The sequence below is a fragment of the Tamandua tetradactyla genome, chromosome 4 (assembly GCF_023851605.1).
Source record: "Tamandua tetradactyla isolate mTamTet1 chromosome 4, mTamTet1.pri, whole genome shotgun sequence".
NCBI classification, from domain to species: Eukaryota; Metazoa; Chordata; class Mammalia; order Pilosa; family Myrmecophagidae; genus Tamandua; species Tamandua tetradactyla.
This window is the reverse complement of record NC_135330.1, coordinates 84,063,252-84,086,257: the sequence shown is the minus strand read 5'-3', so window position 1 is coordinate 84,086,257 and position 23,006 is coordinate 84,063,252. Positions and strand designations below refer to the sequence as shown.

The 23,006-nt window shown below is 40.9% G+C and overlaps 1 long non-coding RNA gene across 3 annotated transcripts in view; it reads left to right on the top strand.

Annotated features, from left to right (window-relative positions):
* LOC143679105 (uncharacterized) overlaps positions 1-20,358 on the top strand; it is a 31,762-nt gene extending 11,404 nt beyond the window's left edge. For 2 of the 3 annotated variants that reach the window (XR_013173558.1, XR_013173556.1), the window contains 3 exons: positions 19,333-19,490; positions 19,728-19,865; positions 20,105-20,358. This is a non-coding gene — a long non-coding RNA (uncharacterized LOC143679105). Of the gene's footprint in view, positions 1-17,555; positions 17,624-19,332; positions 19,491-19,727; positions 19,866-20,104 lie in introns of those variants that run through there. The other variant, XR_013173557.1, reaches the window with a different exon arrangement.
* The last annotated feature ends 2,648 nt before the right edge of the window (positions 20,359-23,006 follow it).

The window sequence follows — 23,006 nt, the reverse complement described above, 5'->3', positions numbered from 1 at the left end:
TTAACAACTCTGTTTCCAATAATCAAGGTGGCACTGACAGTCTATGGGGTGAGTTGGCAAGAGGGATACTCAAAAAATCACCGTTAGAGTCTGCTGATGATGTGCTTATATGAGGCAAGGCTCTGGATGAGAGTGTTTTTGACACCTTTACAGAGTTTTGTGGTATTAAGAGGTATTATGAGGTTGGCTGGTTGTTAGATATGCTGAATAGAGCAGTGAGGGAAAAGGATGAGTTAAAGGCTTCAAATTTGCAACCTGAACACCGTATGAGTGATGTAAAAGTTTCCATGTTTGCCTTGAAAGAAAATCTTATTTCCTATGGTTGCAGACCTGAGACCTCTGAAAACCAGACACAGAGCCTCATTGTGTGAGTAGCAGATTTACAACTTAAACTAAAATCTCAATCTTGCAGGGTATCTGCTGTTAAAGTAAGGACTTTGATTGGAAATGAATGGGATCCTGAAATGTGGGACTGTGATATATGGCTTGATAATGATGGCTATGGGGAGATGGAATCCCTGGAATCTGCTGAGCCTTTGCTAGATAGATCTCTAATGGACTTCCCTGAGGAAAGAGCTTGCTGACTTCCAGTCTTCTTAGTGGAGTCTGCCATCTAACCTTCACCTAATGAGATGAACCCTTCAGTGCCTGCAAACCCTGGAACCACCTCCCTTGGAGAAATAACCTTCACTCTTTTGTCTGGAGCCACTAATCTTGTTTCACCAGATGAAACTACAATGCAATTGACTTGAAAAACACTTCTATTTCTTTTCATGACCCACCTCCACCACCCACTTTTCTTCAGGACTTATAACTATGCTAAAGTCCCAACAGGCCCAGAAAGGTGAGGTACAAAGTGTGACCCATGAGGAGGTGTGCTATACTCCAAAAGAACTGCATGAGTTTTTCAATCTGTATAGGTATGAATCAGGAGACTATGTGTGGGAATGGAAATTAAGGGTGTGGAATAATAGTGGAAGGAATATAAAGTTGGATAAGTTGAATTTAATGATATGATTCCACTAAGCAAAGATTTTGGATTCAATGTTGTAGCTCAAAGGTTTAGAAAGAACATGAACAATTTGTTTGGATGGTTGGCTGAAACATTAAAAAGTGACTGATATTACTTGAGGTAGAAATGCCGAACTGTCCTGGTATAATGAAGATGAGGGGATCCAGAGGCTTAGAGAGATTGGAATCTTAGAGTGGATTTATCATGGGAGACCTCCTCACACACCCCAGAAATGTCCAGAGGATACATCTTTCACCAGAACCTTGAAGAATAAATTCGTGAGACTTGCTCCATCATCCCTGAGGAGCTCTGTAGTTGCCCTCCTCTGTAGGTCAGATACTACTGTATCTGTGAACTGCTGTCACTGAGCTGGAATCCTTAAACACCGTGAGGATGATTGGATCCTGAGGTGACAGTGTAGATAGGGTGGACATGGCCACCATAATGGACAGCAGACTCAAAGCAGACTCAAAGCAAAATAATCTGACTCGCAGAGACTTGTGGTGTTGCTTAGTAGATCATGGGGTACCTAGAAGTAAAATAGATGGACAGTCTACTGAATTCTTGTTTGAGTTGTATAAGCACAAGAATTCTAGGTCAAGTGAACAGAAACCTAACTTGAATTGCAAAAACAGAGAATCATGGTCCCTTAATCAATTCCAACTTGAGACAGTTTACAGACCCAGAGTAGGCCTCAGTATTTTTAAATATTTTAAATATTTTCAGTATTTTTTAAAGTTCTCCATATATATGTAATCAGGATTGAGAAACACCAGTCTAGCTCAAGGATGGCAAGTTGGTTTAATCTTGAGACCCAGTCCAATGAGTTGATTGAGGCTCCCTTCAATGCCACAAGGAAGAGGATTGTGAGACCTTGTCAAGGTTTGGAAAGGGTGTCAGGATTGATTAACGATGCTTGCTTTGGGCAAGTGGATATGTTTGCACATCTACAGTATATTTGCCAGTTCTACTGGACCCTTCAAATGCTGGCCTATGATTAAGTCAGACTCTTAGTTCCAGGCCCCTCAGATCCCATCTCCACAAATGAAGTCAAGTTAAATAATCATCAAAGATGACTTTGAAGGGAAACTATTACTCAAAAGTGTAGCATGCAATCTGGGGAGAGGAAGCAGGGCTGCTTGGGAAATGTTGTCTATTTATTTTGGTGATGTTGGAGTGGAATTTATGTGTGTGAGCCTCTGTTTTATGGAACTCTGCCATGACACCCCCTCTTCCCTGGAGGACTACCTGCATGAGACATAGCTTAGGTCTGCCTCCCATCCATGACTCCTCAGAAACACGAGACAAACTTTCTGATTATCCATATCCTAGTCATAAATCTGCATGCAGCATGTCCTGCTCCCCTTCGTCCTCATACATATTCACCATGTGTTTCCTTAAAAATGTGCCTTGGGTTTTCACAACATCTCCAACTGGGCACTGCTCCTCAAACCCAGCAGCACAGAGAATGGGCTGTGGTGGAAAGGGAAGTCATTTTTGCCAGCTGGAGATTATAAACCTTAAGCTAGGGCAAGTTGTTGAAATTTTCATTTCAAGTAAAATTTGTAGCCTAAAGGAATTCAAAGATTGAAGATATCATCCCTCAAAGGCTGCTGGAGAGTTTTGTGGGAAAAGAGGGAGAGCTTTTGGACTGATAACATGGTAGAAATGTTACTTCCAGTACCCAGTCAGTCCCTGGCTAAACTGAGAGCAGCGTGAGACGTGGAGACTGACACTTGAAGGAGAGCCACTTCTTATGCTAAAAGGGCAGACCCAGTTGTAAGCAATGAGACAATGCCTCACCTGCCAGCAACCCCGGAGAACCAACTTGTGGGGCAGGAGTCGTCCTGACTTCAGGCCTGGAGTTTAATGCTGAAAATATAGGACGAAGGAACAGAGGCATTCAGACAGGCATGTGGATCTGCGTGACCAGCACTGGCTGGAGAAAGCAGAAGGACCCACGAATAAGAAAGGCCAGTGTCAGGGCCCATTTATCAGTTAGCAGCAGCCAGGGTGACTTGATCTTAAAAGGTATGAAGCTAAGAAGAGGTTCCAAAAGCCCTGTGCTGAGGTCTTGGATGGTTCTAGAGGCTAGGGTTTCACAGAGCCTGAATTTAAGGTGTCCCAGTGAACCCAGTGTAGAGAAAGGACAGCCCTAAAGGTGTGTATCAGTTTAAGGTTAAGTAAAGAACTCTGGAGTCAAAAACCTTTGGTCCCAGTCACTCCGCACATGAGCCACGTGGCTTTGGGCAAACTAATGAACAAATTAAACTCTGTGAGCATCAGTTTCCTCATCTGTAAAGTGAGAAGAGAAATACTTGCCTTGACTTATTTTCATGGTCAATTTAAGGGTTAAAATTTTTGAAACAAAGAGATGCTGGTACCAGAAAACTCCTAGTTAAATTCTGAAATTTGCTACTTTAGGCTAAACTGTGTTACATTGCCAATATTTAACTGTTTTTGTCCTACAATATCATGTGATTCATCTAAGGTTATCTTGTAAAATATGATGTAAAGGGAAGAAAATACTAGATATCCCTCAGTTCTACTGTTTGAGAGACTGTCCTTCTGCAGTCTTTGAGCTTACTCAAGTCTCATCAAAATAAGTGCTTTGATGATACATGTATTTCCTGAAGCTGTTCTATACTAAACAAAATTGTACCAGATGAAAAACAAACCACTGATTGGTAATCCGAATGGCATCACTATCTACACTTTCCATGTAATTCCCCATACTGTGAGTTACTGCAGTGTAATTGCCTAACATCAAGGTGCTCCACAGATGCTCTCAGCTGGCTGACCCACCAAAGTGGGTATGCTGTTTACACACAACCTACTGGTATTGCATGGCTTAGATTTAATCCAAATCTAATGTGGATGATTGCAAACAGTTTTTGCACACAGCAGTTTCTAGGGAAAATGCTGGCATGGAGGCTAGATTTGAAGCTTCCAGAGAAATACCTATAATATTCTTCACCCTTTGCCAACCATGACCAAAACATAATGTGTGCATGCACTATTATAGATGGTGGTAGAAGAGGAAGCAACCTGGACAGAGCAGCAAGGGCAAAGGAAGGCAGGGAGGAGAGCTCTTGTCAGGCCGAATACTTTAGTCCAGGCAAAGGCCATGTCATCTTTTCCTTCAGAGTCTTTGCACGCACTGGACGTCCACAGTTCTTTCCTAGTTGTCTTTCAAGTGACATCCTTGTTGTTATCTTTACTAGCAAGACTTCCCCAATACTCCTAGACGGGATTTAGCCCTTCCCAAGTACTTTATGGCACCCTTTCAGAGCAGACCAGCCATCCTTTTAATCACCTCACCACTGTTTATCTCCTCCACTGGAATGTAAGGTCTGAGAAGATGGAGAAGGAGTCTTCTTCTTCACTCTGTCCTCAGCATCTAGCCCTGGCTGATGGTAAGTCTCAATAGATACTTGTAGGATGGATAGCATGATAGATGGAGTCACATCCCCCACAAAGGCAAAGCCCCTGGTCCCATGGGTGTGAGCTCATTTGTAAATAGGACCTCCACAGACTCTATTTGGATGAGGCCAAATTGCATTAAGGTGAGGCTTCACCCAATATGACCCAAATCCTTATAAATGTAGGAAATTTGGACACTGTCAAGTACAAACCAGAGAAGGAGACAGGAAGATGCAGATGGCCACGTGAAGGTGCAAAGATTGACCCACCACTAGAATGCTACGGACTTTGGAGGAAACATGGTCTGCTGATACTTTGATTTTGGACTTTTGGCTTCCAACGTATGAGTTGATAAATTTCTGATGTTTAAGCTAAGCCATGTGTTGTATATGTCAGAAGAGCCCTGACAAACCAGGGCTGAATAGAAGGTTGAAAAGAAAAGACTTGCTCAGTTATTCTTGAAACTGGCTCAGGATTCTGAATGGAAAACCATCAAAGGCAGAATCAGAGCGTAATTTGATGTCTTCTTAGGGACAGCTTGATGTGAGGGATCATAATTTCTATGCAAAGACTGTCAACCATTTGTTCCCCGAACTGTGGCATGTGGATGACTTATTTTAAGGATGCACAGAGCTGGTGTCAGATTCTTCATCCATTTGTACTTTTTTCTATTTGTACTTCAGATTCACTAGAGGCATAATTATTTCCATAACTCCTCCCATAAAACCTGTGCGATGTTATATTTTATTGTTTGAGGACTGAGTTCCAGAAAGATTTGAATATCTTTCACCAATCAGAAGTTCCTACAAGCAAATATGGGTAAGAGATGTACTGCATGGTGATACGCAGGAATTCCTGGCAGTGTCATACCCTAACAAGGTCAAGCACAGGTTCTGCAGCTCATTTGTGGTAGTGGCAGCGCTGCTGCCCTGCCTACCTCCACTGTATTCTCTCAGGCCAATCACCCCCAAATATACAGTCTCTTTATCATCACTGACAATCACAGGTGGCAGTAATTAAGTCTATGACCCTGAATTATTCATGTCATACTCAACTTGCTGACAATAGAGAAGAGGCTATGTGTTTTGGAAGAAACACATAAGGTGGGAGTGGGGGTCAGGGCAGCAGCACCCTTTAGTCAGGACCCAACACTTATGAAGAGCCTCAGATTTCAATTTTCAATGTCACCTCCAAATACAGTTTTAGCTACTATCACACATACTTTACCATGATTGAGACACTTATCTTTTCTACATTTCTAATGAAAGTACATACTTTTAGAATGTACATACTAATTAAAGTACATGCTTTTATAAAAGAGTATCCTTTTCTAGATCACACTGCAATTACATTGTATGAATGGATATTTTTATAAATTTTATAATTATCCTGTATACATCATAATTATAATACAAGTACTAATTTGTTAAGTGCAAACCATCAATATAAAAATGTTTAAAATTCTTCTTTAGGTGCTTGGATTTTTGCCAAATGAGGCATCTCAAGAGAAACACACACTCACTTACACAAAACTGGAAATGACCCAGATCTCTTTTGATTCCTGGAAGAGTTTCTGTACTTTTCCTCATAGAAGAGTGTATTGTACGCAACAAATTCTTAATACGTGTTTCATTGATGATGGCGGGAAGGAAAGAGAGAGGGAGGATGGGGGGGTTGGTGGAAGAGGAGAGGGAGGTAGGGAAAGAGGGAGGAGATCTCAAATTCTCATGTCATCATTGCTGCGAAATGTTGGCTTGGGCTCCTAACTGCTCCTTCTCATTTTCCTCATCTGTAAAAGGAGGGAACTACTCTCTCATTCTATTAGGATAGGGCTAGTTGGTTAGAGCCAAGCACTGATTTAATCTTTCCACGGGGCATTTCCAGGAAGGTAATGAATGTCACGTAACAACGTAGAACATGGGCTCTGGGGTCAGATGGGCCTGATCTGGATCTGTGTATTTAACCTCTCTAAACCTCGACTTCCTCATCTGTTAATTGAGGCAGATAATACTGACCTGATAGGGCTCCTGGAAGGAATTAATGAGTTAATGAATGCAAAGTGATCAACACGGTACTGTTCACTATGATTCAAAATATTGTAGGTATTGTTACCAAAGAGTAAGAAAAAGGAGAGTTCTTTGAAAATGTAAAGACACTACATAAGTGTAATATATTTGTATAGAATTATTAATTGCATCAAACAAGACCCTTATCCACAAAAAATGCATTGTCTTTAATTGTAAAACTCTTCAATATGTTACCACCTCAGCCTTTTGCCCCATCACAGGTTTCTGCTCTTGACACAGCACTTGGATGTTGGATAGAGTGAAACTCAGGTTTTGAGTGTGCTATACCAGGTCATTCTCTTGAGCCAGTGGGAGGTAGTTTTGACTGGAAGTTCTATGCCTATTGAAGAGTAGTTGGAAGTGGACTGAGGACAATGGACTTTGACCTGAAGGCAATAAAGAACCCTTAAAGGTTTCCAGGAGAGGAAATGCTGTGATGGCAGGAAAGCAGGAGGACAAGCAGGAGGCAGAGGAAGGAATGATAAGACAGGCTACCCTGATCTTCCAACAGAAGCAAAGCAGATGAATCCATGGAGCCCCTTGTTAGCACCAAGTGGCCTGTTTCTACTTTATATAGATCAAAAACCTCTGCCAGCCCACACTTGGCCTTATAAAAAGAACTCCTTATGGTCCAGGAGAAAAAAGTCACCATTCTTGTATTGCTTACCTTCTCAGAGATGCTGCACTAAAGAAAATCAATGGTATTCTGGGGGAATACATTGAGTGAGTTTACCACGTAGGAGGGTCAGTTTTAACTTGTTCCTTTGGCCGTAGGTCCTTCATCTATAAAATGAAGTATGTGGGGACTACTTGATCTGTAAGAGGCCCTCAAACCCTGGCACTTATGAATTTATGCTTGATGACTTTGGACAAGTTATTTGATGTTTCTGGGCCTTAGATTCCTCATAAAATGTGAAGCAAGGGGCTTGGACTAGATGACTCTTATGCAAATTTGAGGCTCTTCTCTCCTTTTCTTATAATGTGTCTTCCCTTCAGATCTATCCTAAATTTAATGACTGGAATTGGGTACCATTAACCACCCACTGTTCAAAGCCAGCACCTGGAAGCCAATCTAGTCCTCTTTGTCTTACCGATTTCATTCCTTTCACCATCCACAAATATTTACTAAGCATCTGTTTTGAGCCAGCACTGGGCACTTGGGCCACAGTGGTTCTAGCCCCCATGAAGTTCATGGTCTATTTAGGAGGCTAAATATAAAACAAATAGACACTTGCCCCAATATACAATTGTATGTTGCTCTAAATGTTGCAAAGGTGAAGTATAGGCCATTACAGAGAATATACCAGAAGGACTTAATTTAGGTTTTGGGATTGGGCAATACTTTTACAAATAAGAGATGTTTGCAGAAACCTGAATAGTTGTAAGAGTTTGGTGGAGAGTTGAGGGAAGATCATGTGGAAGGGCCTTGAAGCGGAAAATCACTTGGAAAGTTTCACTCAGGCCGAATGGGCTTCGGATGCGATCCGGAAGCACACCCACTGGGTGCAGAGGTAGGCTGCGTGTTTCCTGAGCTCCTGCAGGCCTGGGCTCACTGCTGCGATGAGGGAAAAGGTGACTCGTATCAAAGAGCAGCCCAGAACAAGGTGGGGATGGTGGTGGCGTATCTTCTTCTGTGCATGGGGCTAGGAAGTGGCCACTCTGCTGTTTGACTGAACCGTGCTCCCTTTGGTCCTGGGTCCAATGCCACCGCCACCCTCAACTTCAAGGCCCACTGTGCTTTGGTGTACTCAACTCACCCTCATTGGTCGTTAAGTCTTGTCCATTCTGTCTCCTCATCTTCAGCCTTCCTGGTTATCATTGCTTGCTTGAATTATTCAACACTCTCCTGTCTGGTCTCCTGGCTTCCTCTGTTGTCACCCCACTCTGTATTTCACTATTGCTGTCTGCGTTATGTTTTTAAAATGAAGCCAATCGCACTTTTCCTCAATTTCAATATCCTTCAGTGGCTCCCCCATTCTTCTCAGAGCTAAAGTCCAAACAGTTTAGTGAAAATATACGGAGCTCATGATCTGCCTTCTCCTTTGTTTGACTCTTCATTACTCCTCTCCACTTTCCACGTGAAACACTATGCTTCAGTTGCCTGAAATACTCACAGTTCCCCTAATATGAGAGTCTTCCTCAGCATTCTGGCTTGGCATTTGTTGCTCTCTTCTGGAAAGCCCTTCTCTCCATCTTCCTATCCTTAAGATTTTCTTCCCCTCTGATACTGTAGTCTGGGTGGGTGTCTCTTCTCTATGCTTCCATTGAGTCCAGTGCCTGTGGATTTATTAGGTATGAAGGCCTTTGCCTTGTTAATTGCATGTTCAACAATCTCCTCTCCCTTTAATCTATGAGAGTCTTGAAGTCACAACCTCCAGCTTTGTCTGTGATAGCCGTACCCAACACAACATGATGCCTGAACCATGGGAAACCTTTTTATAAAAAGAAGTGTTTTGAAAGCTGAATGCCTTCCCATTCCTCTCCGTCTCTCCAGAACAATAAAGAGGCACCTTTATGAGTCATGGTGGTCTTGAACTCAATGATGCCAATATAAATGGTGTACATCATAAATAGCTAAATGGAGGTAATCTGAGGAAAATAGAGCATTGGGTCTCTGAGGGAATTTCCTAAAAACACAAATTAGTAAGTAGCAACTGCTGGGCATTACAAAGAACTGATGAGATTTCTTTTTGGGAACATTACTCTCTCAAACTTCCACACCCAGCAATAAAATTTTCTACACAACAGTGGCAGAGAAAATCTGAAATTATGCTTGCTTAGCTGTTTGGTTTGCTAGAAACTCAGGCCAAGCCTCATAATGGTAGCATTTAAAGAAAAAAAGCCTTTTATTTCTAGGTTCATCATGATCTAAACGATAATTTTTTTTCACAGCTAATGCTTATTGCAAATCTACTCTGTGCAGTGCCTTTTTCTAAGTGCATTGGAAGACCCCAGAGAGGCACTTTCTGACCCTGAGGCTCTACTCAGATCTCTCTTTTGCTTTGGGTTATGTCCAAAATAGTGCTCTACCACCACTTAGAAAGGAAAATCTATTGTTTCCTAGCCCGATGAGGGCTCACTGATGTAATTGCAGGTCAGTGAATCTAAAGTGCCATTTGCTGTCTCAGGTAGGTCATGCTCCTGGATGTGTCATTGTGTCCTGTGAGACCAATTGGATGTGCTAACCCTGCCCCCCACAGGATATGGATGATGTCATAATCATCCATGATAAGGATGATAAGGGATGCTGCTGGCTCAGCCCTCTTAACTGCAGAGTCAACTTGGCTCATTTCCCCCGTGGACATCCTGGTCGCTGGGGAACAGAAGAAGGGACAACAGGCTGTCAAACCAATGGAATTAACCCTGTGCTGTCAACCCTTGCCGGGATGGCTGCAGAGTATTCAACAATGAAGCTATCATCTTAGGAAGGATCAAGGGTAGAACTAATTGGAAAGAAACACATCCCGGTATCACTGTATTTCCTGCCTTAAAGGAAGGGACATGAAAAAGATGATTGGAGTAGACTCTACTGTTATTTGCAAAATTTTGTGTCCATCCCTGTAGGATGATTATATAGTCCCGCCCTGTTGACATCAACCTTGGTCCTGTGACTTTCTTTGGCTGGTGAAATGTGAGCAGGAGCATGTTGCTTGTGAGCAGAAGCTTGAGAGCTAGTATGTGGTTTCCCGTTTTTCCTTCTGCCATGAGTCAGCAATTTTCCCAGTTAGAATTCCATCATTCTGGATTATTGGGTGAAGATGACGCGAAGAACTTCCGTTTAGTCACAGTGAATATATAGCAGGAGCAAAAAAGAAACCTCTTATTTTATTCATTGAGATTTTGCAGTTGTTTGTTAGTAAAGATTAATCTAGTCCACCCTGACTGACAATGAGCTCTTTGTATCCCTCCTTCTCTGTGATTCATGCTCTGTGAATACAAACATGTTATACATTTAAATCAACACTAATGGATGAGTAGGAACACAGTCTGCACAATCCCTGAATTGAGAGAGAATCTAAGAGAACCTAATGTGCCCACTAAAAGTATATTATGATGAGGAAAACAGAAAGAAAGAGAATGTAGTATTTCTGAAGTGAGGTGGTTCCCAGGAATAGACATTATAAAACGTGTTTGAAGCGAACAAATACTCATCTCAATAATTAATAAGACCCCGAAATATTATTTTCTAGAAAGCTGATACTGTTTCCCTTTATTCTTTTTTTTTGTTTTTTAGCTTTTTTATGTTATTACAAACACTTATCTCAATAATTAATAAGACCCTAAAATATTAATTCTAAAGGTATGATTCTATTTCCCTTTATTCTTTTTTTGACTTTTTTTATATGCTATATGCCTGGGGTCACATTTCATTCTTCTTCCATGTAGTATCCTGTCATTGCAGCACTATTTGTTGAATTTTTGTTTGTTTGTTTTTTCTTTCTTTGTTTTTGGGAAGGGTATGGGCTGGGAATCGAACCTGGGTCTCCTGCATGGCTGGTGAGAATTCTATCACTGAACTACCCTTGCAACCCTTGTTTCCCTTTATTCTTATAAATAGAAATTGTCAAAGCAAAAAGAGAATTCTTCACAGTCATTAAGGTCATCAGGAGCTGATCTGGGATTATGTCAAAATTTCTTTGTAGTTCTTTGCTGATTCACAGCTTTTCTTAAAGCTACTCTTTTCAGATTGCCAACTAAATAAAATCTACTTTATCTTGAATAACAACCAGTAATGTACTTAAGACATTTCCACCTCTTGGTGTTCATTTTTTAAAAAAATAATTATTTTTATACCAATTACAGCATCTTCATGTCAGGGGAGGACTAGCTGCTATCACAAGTTTAAAAAGTTGGGAAACAGGTAGATAAATCCTGGAAGATAAATCCTCTATTTATCCCCTTACTCAGGGGTCCCTGGGAAAGCCGAATCCCAGTTGTGTATTTGTTACAATAGGCGAGTGCCTGGTAAGTTTTTTGAGTTTATAGAACCCACCCACAATGTTTGCTATGGTCACAGGTTGTGTTGTGTTGTGTTTTTGTTTTCTTTTTTCAAATTACATGGTTGATTAACTCTATCTTCTATCTATCATCTATCATCTGTCATCATCTATCCTCCCTTAAATGATAACCCATGGCTAAAAATCATGGGAGGGCCAGGAAGTAAGTACAGTTGACATACATCATATGAATTCTCTATTTCCCCATGTTTTTCTGTCCATCACCATCTCCGAAACTGTCCATGGTTTCACAGTTCTACAATGTGTGCAATGTAAAGTAGTGGGTAAGAGTATACTTGAATTCCCCATGGTGACTCAACCTGACCAATTTTGCCTTGCAGATGAGGGGTCTAAGAGATTCAACCTGGGAAAATATCCCGTTATCTATTTTATGTACGTTGTCACACAAGAAGCCAGCTCAGAGTTCCAACAGATGTCACCATCAGTTTACATTTCATTCTGTATTCTTCTCCTCCTTATCTGCTCCTTCCAATCACCATCAAGAATCATCTTCTATTTGTTTGGTTACATCACACTTATATAGTTAACAGACCTATTGATACTGTCTTTTAACTAAAGTTCTTCATTCAGAAAGCACTATGGTATGCACTTTAGATGAGAACTCTGAGATAGAGACCTGGAAGTAAAGGTCATTCTATATCTTCTAAAGCAATGTTTGCCGATATGTCTAATTTATGGAACTGAATCAACATTCCCTCACCATGTTTTTCACAGTGATCTTTTTCCTGTACAGATCACTTCTTCTTTTTATTCTCTCTCTTGTTAAGTAATAAAAATTTCTACCTGGTTGTGAGGAGAAGTCTCCAACTTTCCCTATCTTCTATCCATATTTTATTCTGAAGAGTAATCTTTCTAAATTTTTTATCTGATTGTGTTACACTGCCACTTAGGTCTTTCAGTGTCTCATGATTGCCCTCAGAATAAAATTTAAACTTGTTTATATGGCAGATCAGGGGAAAACCCTGCTACCCTTCCAGCCTTAAATCTTCTCCATGTAGTAGTCACACTGAAATATTTCCATTTCCCTTTATATGCTTACCCCCCCCCCATATCCTTGCCTTTATAATTTATTCCTCTAGTAGTGAGGTGCTGTCGTGCACTATATTAATTCTTTCCTCCCCCCCCCCCCCATTTTCAGTCTGACAAGAACTTCCACTCTGTTTTCAGCCATGTAAAAGAAAAAGTAAAAGAGTCTTATTCCCAATTCAATCACATGGGGTTGCCTGGTCATTTGGATTCAACCTCCTTTCTCTTTCCAGCTGGCAAGACCAATGTGTTGCTTGTCTCTCTGCCAGCAGCAAATTAGGACTGTCCTCCAGAGAGATGTGTGTGGAAAGGGAGCAGCTTCCTCCATCAGGGAAGCCTCCTGCATGGCTCAGAGAGCCTCACCCTGTACCCTCTGATCTCTCTGGCTCTGGCAGCCCATGGCTTCCTGGTGTGCATGTCCTTCAGCACAGTGGTTTGGTCTCTTGGTCTGGTTAGTTTGTGGCAGACAGGGAAGGGTGTACTTTCACTGTAGGCAAATGTGCTGACTCATCAGTTGGCTGGACCCAACTGTCGGTACTGGGAAGCAGGTGTTGAGTTCGCAGAATGAGCTAAGGATTTCCTTCTTTCTTTCTCTCGGTGACTCCTGTAGACAAAGACAGGTACCTCAGCACATATTCAGAGGTCTTCAGGTCTCAGCCTGGATATCACATACAGGGAGATGGCTTCTTCTCTCTCATGGCCAGTGTGGATCTTTTTATCCTTCATCCTCTTAGCATCATGTACTTCTCTTCTATGGCATTCATTGCAATTGTGATGAAATAATTATGTAAGTTGTTCGGAAATATCTGCTCTTTCATGAGGGAAGGATGTTTTGTCTGTCTTACTCAGTGCTATATTCCCAGGGCCTGATACATAAAGATTGTTGAATTAAGGAATCATTTCTGCTCTCTCCCTTCCTTCCTTCTTTCCTTTTTTTTCCCCCTTCCTTTAGTGCTGTCCTAGTTAATATAGTTGGAGTGAAGACAAAGAATTAAATAAGCAATAATAATGAAGTGACTAGGTGGATGCCCACGTTCTAAGAAGGCACAGTGCAGGGGCAACGTCCCTGATCTCTGGAGGTAGGATGTCAGAAAAGATTTCTTGGAGGAAGTGACATTTTACTGGACTTGCTGAAACCATCCCCACAGGGGAAACTCTAGATCTCCAGAGAAATCAATTGCACAAACTCTTTCAGTCCCTATTCCATCCACGAGTCCTCTTCAATGCCAGAAAGCCTACCTGACATTGCACTTCATTTTTAATGCTGCAACTTAAGCTCATTTCTTCTGCTTCTGGCTCAAGAAGAGATGAAAAGTGGTTGATTATCTTCTTCTTAATCACCCTTTCTACATAAAGACTAAAATCTCCCATGAGAGATGTTAGGCATTCCCACTTGCATCTTGTCAAGCTAGGGAGACAATTCAGAACTAACATAGATATAGTGAGAAATATTTGAGATGTCCATGGGGATCTCTGAAAGTGCTCTGGGGCTGATGGCCTAATCTGGATTCCTGGCCAGTGGGGGAAAATCCAAATCACTAAAGAGGAAATGTGGAAAACTGGTGTTGGTAGCCTCCGGGAATCAGTTGTGGTCCTGCTGACTTTTCAGTTCATGCTGCAGGGCCAGATCTATTTCCCACAAACAATCATCGACACCTGCCTTTTAAATTCGTTTTAAAAATTTAACTATGATGGTTTTCTTAATACAAAGGTAGTGTATACTAATTGACAAAAATTGGAAAATATAAATATGTAGAATGAGGGGAAGAAAACTCTACCAAACACTGCCCACACTTCGGTATAAATTCCTCTAACATTTTTCTCGGTGTGCTAATGTGTGTGTATGTTCATGTGTGCATGCGTGTTTAAACCAGCAAAGGATTATTCCTTATATCCTACTGTGTAACCTTTTTTTTCACCTGATAAAATATCATGAACAATCTTATAGTTACATTTATTTTATAATAAATTTTACAACAAAGTAAAAAATAGCCGCTTATATTCCATAACTATCTCCATATGAGTTAGACAGATTACAAAAACTCTCTGTCTCTTCCAAACAGAAGAAGTATTAGAACAGAAGAATTCATATTGTGTGTATGTGTATGTCTATAGATTGGGTATATATGTTCATTCAACAATGTTTATGGAATAATTACTAGGTGTCAAGCTCAGTTTAGAAGTTGACAATACAGTGCTTAATAGGAATGAAAAAATTCTTGTCCTCACGGAACTAACATTCTGGTGGGTATTAATTCAGCCATGTTTTGGACATACACCATAGATTACAAAGAAGAAAAATGTTGGGTACCAAAATATTTCTGCTTTCAGAAAACTTTTGAAATATCAACGGAAAAATTGGTACCTTTTATAGCAACTGAATCATTGTAAGCCTTAATATATTATCCTCTGATTCACCTGCTTCTTTTAAGCAGTCATTCAAAATTTCTTAAACTTGCTACATCTTCATCTAAAAGAAAGTGACACACCTAATCCAATTAAAAGAGATTTTTCCTATCATCTGAATTCTACGCATTCATATAGGTTTAATTTAATAAACCTTAATTCTGAAGCTAATATGAAATTCAGAGATCAAATAATTCAGATGTTCGTTGACTTTATTGATATCTGACCCTATCCCACTTTGCCCTTCTACCATGGGATAGAAGTTATGTGGAGGGCAAGTTTTAACCACAATTAGACCTGTCCATCATGGTGTTATTATTATTATATTATTATTAGACTGGATGGTACCAATTATCTCAGATATTATTTGATTTTATTGATATCTGATTCTATCCCACTTTGCCCTTCTATCAAAGGGTAGAAGTTATGTGGAGGGCAAGTTTTAACCAAAATTAGACCTGTCCATCATGGGAAGGGTTGGAGGTAGTAAACTCCCTGTCAATATAAGTTTTTGAGCAGAGCTGGAGATTTAGGAAACTGTAAACTATCTGTCAACCATCTCTACACTAAGCGGAAGGGGTTTACCAATCATCTCCAAGGTCCATTCTGACTCTTCAGATTCTAGATGTTTCCTTCATTTTGCTAGAAATTTAGTAAATATAGGATAGGGCCAAACTGTTCTTTGTTTCCCAGCCCTGATTCCCCTTAGCTGTTACCTGTTTTCTCAGTGGCCATTTATATCCAGGAATATCAATTTTCTAAAATACTCTGAGCTCAAGCACTATCTTCTGAATCTTTACCAGCTGTGAATTTTCTCTTTAAAGGCTTACTTACTGACTCAGCTAACAGAAACCCTCAAAATTCCAATGAGCTAAAAATGTAAACAGTCACATCCTTCTCCAAGTTGAATGTATGATAAGCTTTGTTATTCTTCATGATTAAAGAACATGGTGACTTGATTAACTGAATTACCATAAGTAACAGCACACTTGGGGGGGGGGTACTTATTTTCAGTCTTAGCACCCATGAATTTCCTTCAAGGGATTCCAAGAAGGCAACCTCAAGAAAGTAAATTCCTTATACTCCCAGCAGTCACGTTCCTCAAATAAACAAGTCAGTAAACATGGGAATGAAATATTTGGAGACAGATATTTCTAGGATATGTTTTGTCCGGCACATCTTTGGTTCAGAGGAATCCCACTGGCCTGGGGCTACGGGGAAAACAGAATAATGTGTATTCCGCTTGGAGTAGACCCAAGCATAGTGGGACTGGCTCTCTTGGGTTTTATATAGACCGGTCTCATTTCTAGAAGCACAGTAACTAAATGGTTTTAAAGACTTCTGTACCATCTATGCCAAGGTTGCATGCCAGCGCTGCCAGCACGTGTCCCAGTTCCACCCACCCAGGAGCACACCCGCTGTGGATTACTTTCTGCTTCTGTTGATATCTCCCTAATCCCACTGCGTCCCTCCATAGCCACCCCCTTTGGTTCACCAGACAGTTGTCTCTGTGCAGATCGGTGGCTTCCTTTGGCAGCACTGCTGTGCAGTGTAAATTAGCATTAGCATTTTCCTATCATAATATGCATAGCACACACACATTAGGAGATAAAAAGGCTGAGGGAAAACACAGGCTCAGCTTCATGCTGAAGCTTAATAAGCAGTAATCAGTGAAAAGGATGACTGAATGATACCAGCTCATTATCCCTTTAAGAAGCGGGGGCAGTGGGTGGCGGTGATGGATTTACACGTCTGCTTCTATAAAGAAATCACTGGAGAAATTTCTAAGGTAACTGGGGTGAAAAATTACAAACAACATCTATTTTGAGCACAAAACCTCGCTGCTTAGTTACAAGCCAGAGCAAAGATCTCCAAGATGATTCTTTATAACAAACAAAACAAGGAAACAAAAAACCATCATCTGCCTTGAATAACAAAGAGGTGGATGAGGAAGAAATATGGAATAGACCCCCAGTCGGTTGGTCCCTTTGTCATGATAATATACAGGCAGCTTTTCAAGGTTTTCACCTGAGGCATTCGCACATGCCAAAGGCTGCTATTTAATAGAGACAGCAACCTGGAGGTATCCTAGGTAACTCTTGGAATTGTGCTCCACTCCCAGAATGCATTGCTAACTTTGGGGGCTCAGTCTCATTAAAACACCTGGCAGATTGATTTCATTGTGGCCATCTGCTTGTCACATTCATAATGTTTTGATTTCTAAAAACGTAGTAAAAAGCATACAAGACATTTTCCCCCACCCTCCAATTCCCAGCCTACACAATACATTTAAAACAACGTCCCCTTCTCTCAGCCTCTAAGCTGTGCACCATTTCCAGAGTGAGCCTTTCTTGGGTGGTTGTTTTACTCTCTGCATTTGAAATGGCAGGAATATAGCACATGATGTTAAAATCCAACAGCAGCTGCCTCTCTGACCAGGGTGGGAGACAGAGAACATCTTTGCTGCCATTTCCAAAATGTTGCCCTCCCTTATAAAAACAGGGGTATAAGAAGCGGACTGATCTGTTCAGCTTTGATGAGAGCTACCTAGTCACAGAGAGTCAGGATTTCTACAAGATTCTAGGTTCCTGTTTGTTCATTGTTGTTGATTTTTATAGCTGTGTTCTATCCAAGGAAGTGAGGCTAGGCTGAAGGAAATAATTGGTGATGTGGTAAGAGATTCCCCCTCCCACCTCAGGCTCTGGTAAACTGTCAGCCTCTTCTCATGCTAGGAAATCTCCTTAGGGCAATGCTGACTTTTCTTATCAGGTGTCTCCTGTGGCTATTCTCTTGCTCTAATAACAGGGTTTCTCAATATCAGCACTATTGACAATCTGGAACAGATAATTCTTTGTTGGGGGTGGGTGGGACACTCTCCTAGGCATTACTGGATGTTTAACAGCATCCCTGACCTCTACGCAATAGATACCAACCTCCCCCACCTCAACTGACAACCAAAATGTCCCCCAAACATTGCCAACTCTCCCCTGGGGGTCAAAAGTCACCCCTTATTGAGAAGCACTGCTCTAGTCACACTTAGGGTTTCTGTTCTTTCAGTGAAATCTGGGACCAATTAATGGAGCTTTCTTTCAGACCCATAAGAAACCAAATTAGAGTCAGTTCCATAATTTGTGGAGCCCAGTGTAAAATGAAAATATGGGACCCCTCATTTAAAATTAAGAATTTCATGATGATGACAGCAGAGGATTAAACCAAGTGTGGGGACCTCCTGAGTGCAGAACCCTATACCACTGCCATGAAGTGGCCCTGAATCTAATGTAATGCCCTGAAAACATGAATCAAGAATGGACAAATGTTCTTTCCTCACTTCAGGGCAGAGATCTTCCCTCAGTCATGAACTAGACAAACCCAAGTGAGTCCTTACTCTTTAAGATTCAGAACAGCCAGAGGAGCTGTGGAGTAACTCTGCTCTCTCCATAGAGCCACAAGAGGAAGAGTTGTGTCTTGCGTGGGCCTCATTCTAATAAAATGAACAGGAGATGTGCCCTGATAAAATGGGCAGGAGATATGCCCCAAGCTAGCCTGGATGTACTTCAGCACTGCTGTAATAGGTTCAGGTACCAACTTGGTCAGGTGATAGTGCCCAGCTGTTCTGTCACTGTGGACTTAAATCATCACCACGTGAATTCTATCTATGACTGATTATATCTGTGGTCGGCTAAGGAGAGTGCCTTTTGCAATGAGTGAGGCTTAAAAAGAGAGGTCAGAAGAGAGCTCAGCAGCTCAGACCCAGATTTTGGAGATGTGGAAAGGAATCATCCCAGGGAAATATGTTTGGATCCAGAAGCCAGGAGTGAAGGCCAGCAGATGTTGTCATGTGCCTTTCCATGTGACAGAGAAAGCCAGAGGAAAGCCAGCTGCATTTCCTCTGAAGAACTATAAATTTACTATAAATTTGTAACTAAATAAATTCCCTTTATAAAAGCCAGTCCATTTCTGGTGCATTGGATTCCAGCAGCATTGAAAAAGTAAACAAACCTTGTGAAGCCTCCTCCCAAAGTGGGATCCAAAGGAAGAATTCAATGCCACCCACCCATTCCTCTCATGCTCTCAAAACACTAGTTTTTGAAAGGGGAGAGGAAAAGCAGACGCATAGAGGCTGTCTAAAATCCTTCCCCAAATGAGCAGGTACCCCAAAACTTGGATGAGCTATGGAGGAAGAAAAAGATGGTTCTTCAGCCACTAAGCCATGTTTCAAGTTACTAACTCCAGGCTTCCGTTGGATAAAGTCAAATAGGCCTCTATTTGAAAGGTTGGGGAGAAGGCAGCCCAGAAATAAGAGCAAAAGATAAAAACCTGTTACTAGAGCTATCAGGAAGGCACTCAGTATAGATACAAGGGTTTTTTTTTTCTTTCCAAGGCAATTGTGACCTCAATAATGATGAGGAAACTCTTGAAGCCTACCAATGGAAGCCACTTTGAGATGGGCAGACTCATCCTTAATGAGGCATCAACTTTGAAAGAAAGGAACTGATTGTCCAACTCCCTGTGGTTCATAGAGAAGTCAGCATCAGCTAGGTAGGTATTGATTAATAGTGGGAGTCCAGGGCTAGTAGCTGAAAGGTCAAACAAGAGCAGGAGTTTCCTATGGGAGGAGACTTGTGGCACTGGGAGGCAGAGGAGCAAGCCAGGTAAGGAAAGCCAGCATTGGGGCCATTCAGAGACCAGAGGGCATATTGGTTCAGAGGCAAGGGGCTGAGATTTCTAACTGTGTCATGACTGAAAGGTAAAATCTAGTGGCTTCTATATTCACAGCATACAGCAAATAGAGAAGTTCACCAAAGCCTGACTCATCTTTCAAATGATTGCAATGTGTGTGGCACAAGAAGGCTTGCTGTCACCACTCTGCCCCAAGGGCTGACCTTCCTGAGTCTCAGATCTGACAGTGACAAGGTAAAAGGGAAAGAAGTTTGGAAAATAGGGGACCTCTTGCCCCAAGCAGCTTTTTGTCACTTGTAGCTGGTATGTATCAATATCTTATGGTAGCCCTGGGGCAGAATTGCCTTTGGTTGGTGTAAAAAGACAGTGACAAGGTGTACGTGGAAGAAGGGAGCTGGGCGTGTTACTTACTCTGACTTCTTTTCTCTTTCTTGAGAACCTCGATTCCGTGATGCCCAACTTGGTCGCTTCAGATCATTAATTTGACACCCCTGGGAATGGTACCTGAAGACATGAAGAGACCAGCGAAGCTAACATTCATGGGGCTGTCACAACAGGGTTGCTCCAATGGTCTAAGCAGCAGGAACTGGAAAGCTTCCCTAAATAAAATCAAATCTCAGTGTTTTACACTAACATATGAGAAAAAAAGAAGAGGGAATAATCTAACAAGAGCTCATGTATCCTTCCTGTTCATTTGGTTTTAGAGTGCATTAAATATTTATAGATATCACTGTTACTTTCTTAAGCTTATGTATCTAAAGCTCATAAGAAAGTTAGTGTCTCTTTCCCAAACACAACCATGAATGTAGTTGGTGATATGGGGATGACGGATGACCCTGACCGGGTCTGAGTAGCAAAGAAAATCAGACTTGGTGGACATGTCTACTGTGGATAATTTGCTATGAGCATCCACATCTGACTAGATGGAGGCTTGCTGGTGGGTACTCCCCAGAAGGCACAATTTCAGGAGCCAAAACAGCAGATGATTATCTGGGGCTCTCCATTTGTCACCCTGAAGGCAGAGCTTTCCAAACATGCTCAAGCTGTCAGCCTGGAACCGAGGAAAGGGCAAAGAGGGATTCCTACGTCATTTTTATTCTTAAGTAAAGTAATTCAAAAGAAATATTTTTGAGTTAAATGTTAAACAGCCTCTGATCATGAGCAACAATTACTTGTTTTCTCATGAAAGACCCTGAAACATCCAGCCTTTCTCTTGGCCAGTGTGGAATAAGAGATGGTAATTTTACAAGCTTTAAGTAAAACACCAAGTTTAAATGACATGTAGAAAATACTACTAATGGGAATATGCTTTGCTATTTAAAAATTTAAAGAATTTATTTGGTCACATAGAGGTCAAAGTCTTAGAAGCTTGGAATGGTCTTAGGTTTCTCACAACAGAGAAAGGAGTATATTTGCTACCTCTTTGAACACATCTTTTGTTTGTATGTCTTTTTTCATAATGTTTTCCTTAGTACTCACATATGAACACTGTAGAAAAGTTTAGAAAATATAAATAACAAAGTAGAATGTAAAAAATCAAAATCACTATAAGCTACAGATAATTATTTTTTAAATAATTACTTTTATATATTTTCTCTGGGTAAGTTGAAATCATACTTTATATATACCTTCGTAGTCTCATATTTCAGGAAGTTACAGAATTTGAATATGTAGACTATAGACATAATCTTTCCACATTCTGCTGTGTTCATCTCTGTTCAGCCTAAGTTGACCAGTTGGCTCAGGAGCAGGTATTATCCACAAAAACACCAAAAGTTGACTTCTCTTGGCTTTATTTTCCCTTTTTCCCAATTCACATTTAAAAATTTTCAGTTAAGTACCACAAACAAAATACCATACTGTCTTAGTTTCTAGTTGCTAAAACAAATAGAGCAGGGATTTACTGGCTTACGGTTTCAGAGGCTAGAAGCCTTGCTTCTTCCCTGGGTTGGTATCTTCTGGCTGGCTTGCGAACTCAGGGGTTCCTTGGTTTTTCCAACACATGGCAATCAACACGGTGGTGTCTTCTTTCTCTCTTGGGTTCCATTGACTTCCATTTCCTGACTGCCTCCCATGGCTTCCCCTGCCACATCCAATTTCCTTTGTGTATGAGGACTCCAGTCATACCCGGAAGGCCTACCTTCCTTCATTTTGGGCATGCCATAACTAATAACATCTTCAAAGGTCCTATTTAAAAATGGGTTCACACCCACAGAACTAGGGGTTGGGACTTGAACATGCCTTTTATGGGAGATATGATTCAATCCCCAACAAGTACTGATACATTAATTTGTATCTTATTAATGAAAATGTGCTAACCCTGCTGAAGACTGGACAGATGTTGATTTTGCACTAACCAGGAGAAAAATATTTGCTCAATCACTCTGATGAAGCAAACCATATTGTAAGGAAGGGGTTTAGAATGCATGAGAACAAATTGTTTTCAACACTTTAGAAACATAGTTCACATACACATAAACATGCTTGTTATAAACTATTCTTTCTTAGGCATTATATCCAATATCTCAACCCTCATCTCCATTTCCAGAATTAAACAAATAGATGATGAATTCAAGGACATATTTTTGACCTTGGTCTGCTATAAAGTGAATTTATAACTGAGTCAATACTGCAATTTTAGTCCCATATGTCTATATCGTCTATCAGCTTGTGAGTTCTTTATTCATTTCTGTGTGTCCCTAACCCAGTACAAGTGCCTGACACATAATTAGCCCCATAAAAGTGTTTGATTAATGAATGAATAAATGAAAGAGTGAATTTTGCAAAAAGTGATTTTATGCAACTAAGACAAACTATTTTCTCTTCAGTTTATCTAAAGTAATGAGAAATTACATTAAATTCAATTTCTGATTATCTAATTCCCACATAACACATCCACTTTCTTATTTCATTCATGCATTCATCTGAAAAATATTTACTGAGTGCCTTCATATCGTACTATACTTTCCAATGGAAAAAAAATGGTTTTGTCTACAACATCAGAGTGGAACATAGATACCCTGGGTTCTTTTCTAAGCTATGGAAGTATGTACCTACTGGCAGTGGGTACAGACATTCATTATTGATCATCAGGTATTTATTGAACACCTACCACAACTGAAGCCAGAAAATCTCTCAAAATACAAAGGAAAAACCTCATGATCCCTACACTCAGGGAACTCCATCTAGTGAGGAGACAGGCATGGAAGCATACACGAATGGCAAAAATGGTAACTGCCATGCACACCCTTCTTTGGGGGATCTTTCTGAGTGCCTTGCCCCAAGGTGCAGCCAGTGCCTTCAGTCCTTCCTCACTGTGCTGCTGAAGAATGGAAAGAGTTGGGCAGAAGAGGAAATAGGAGTTGACATCAAGCA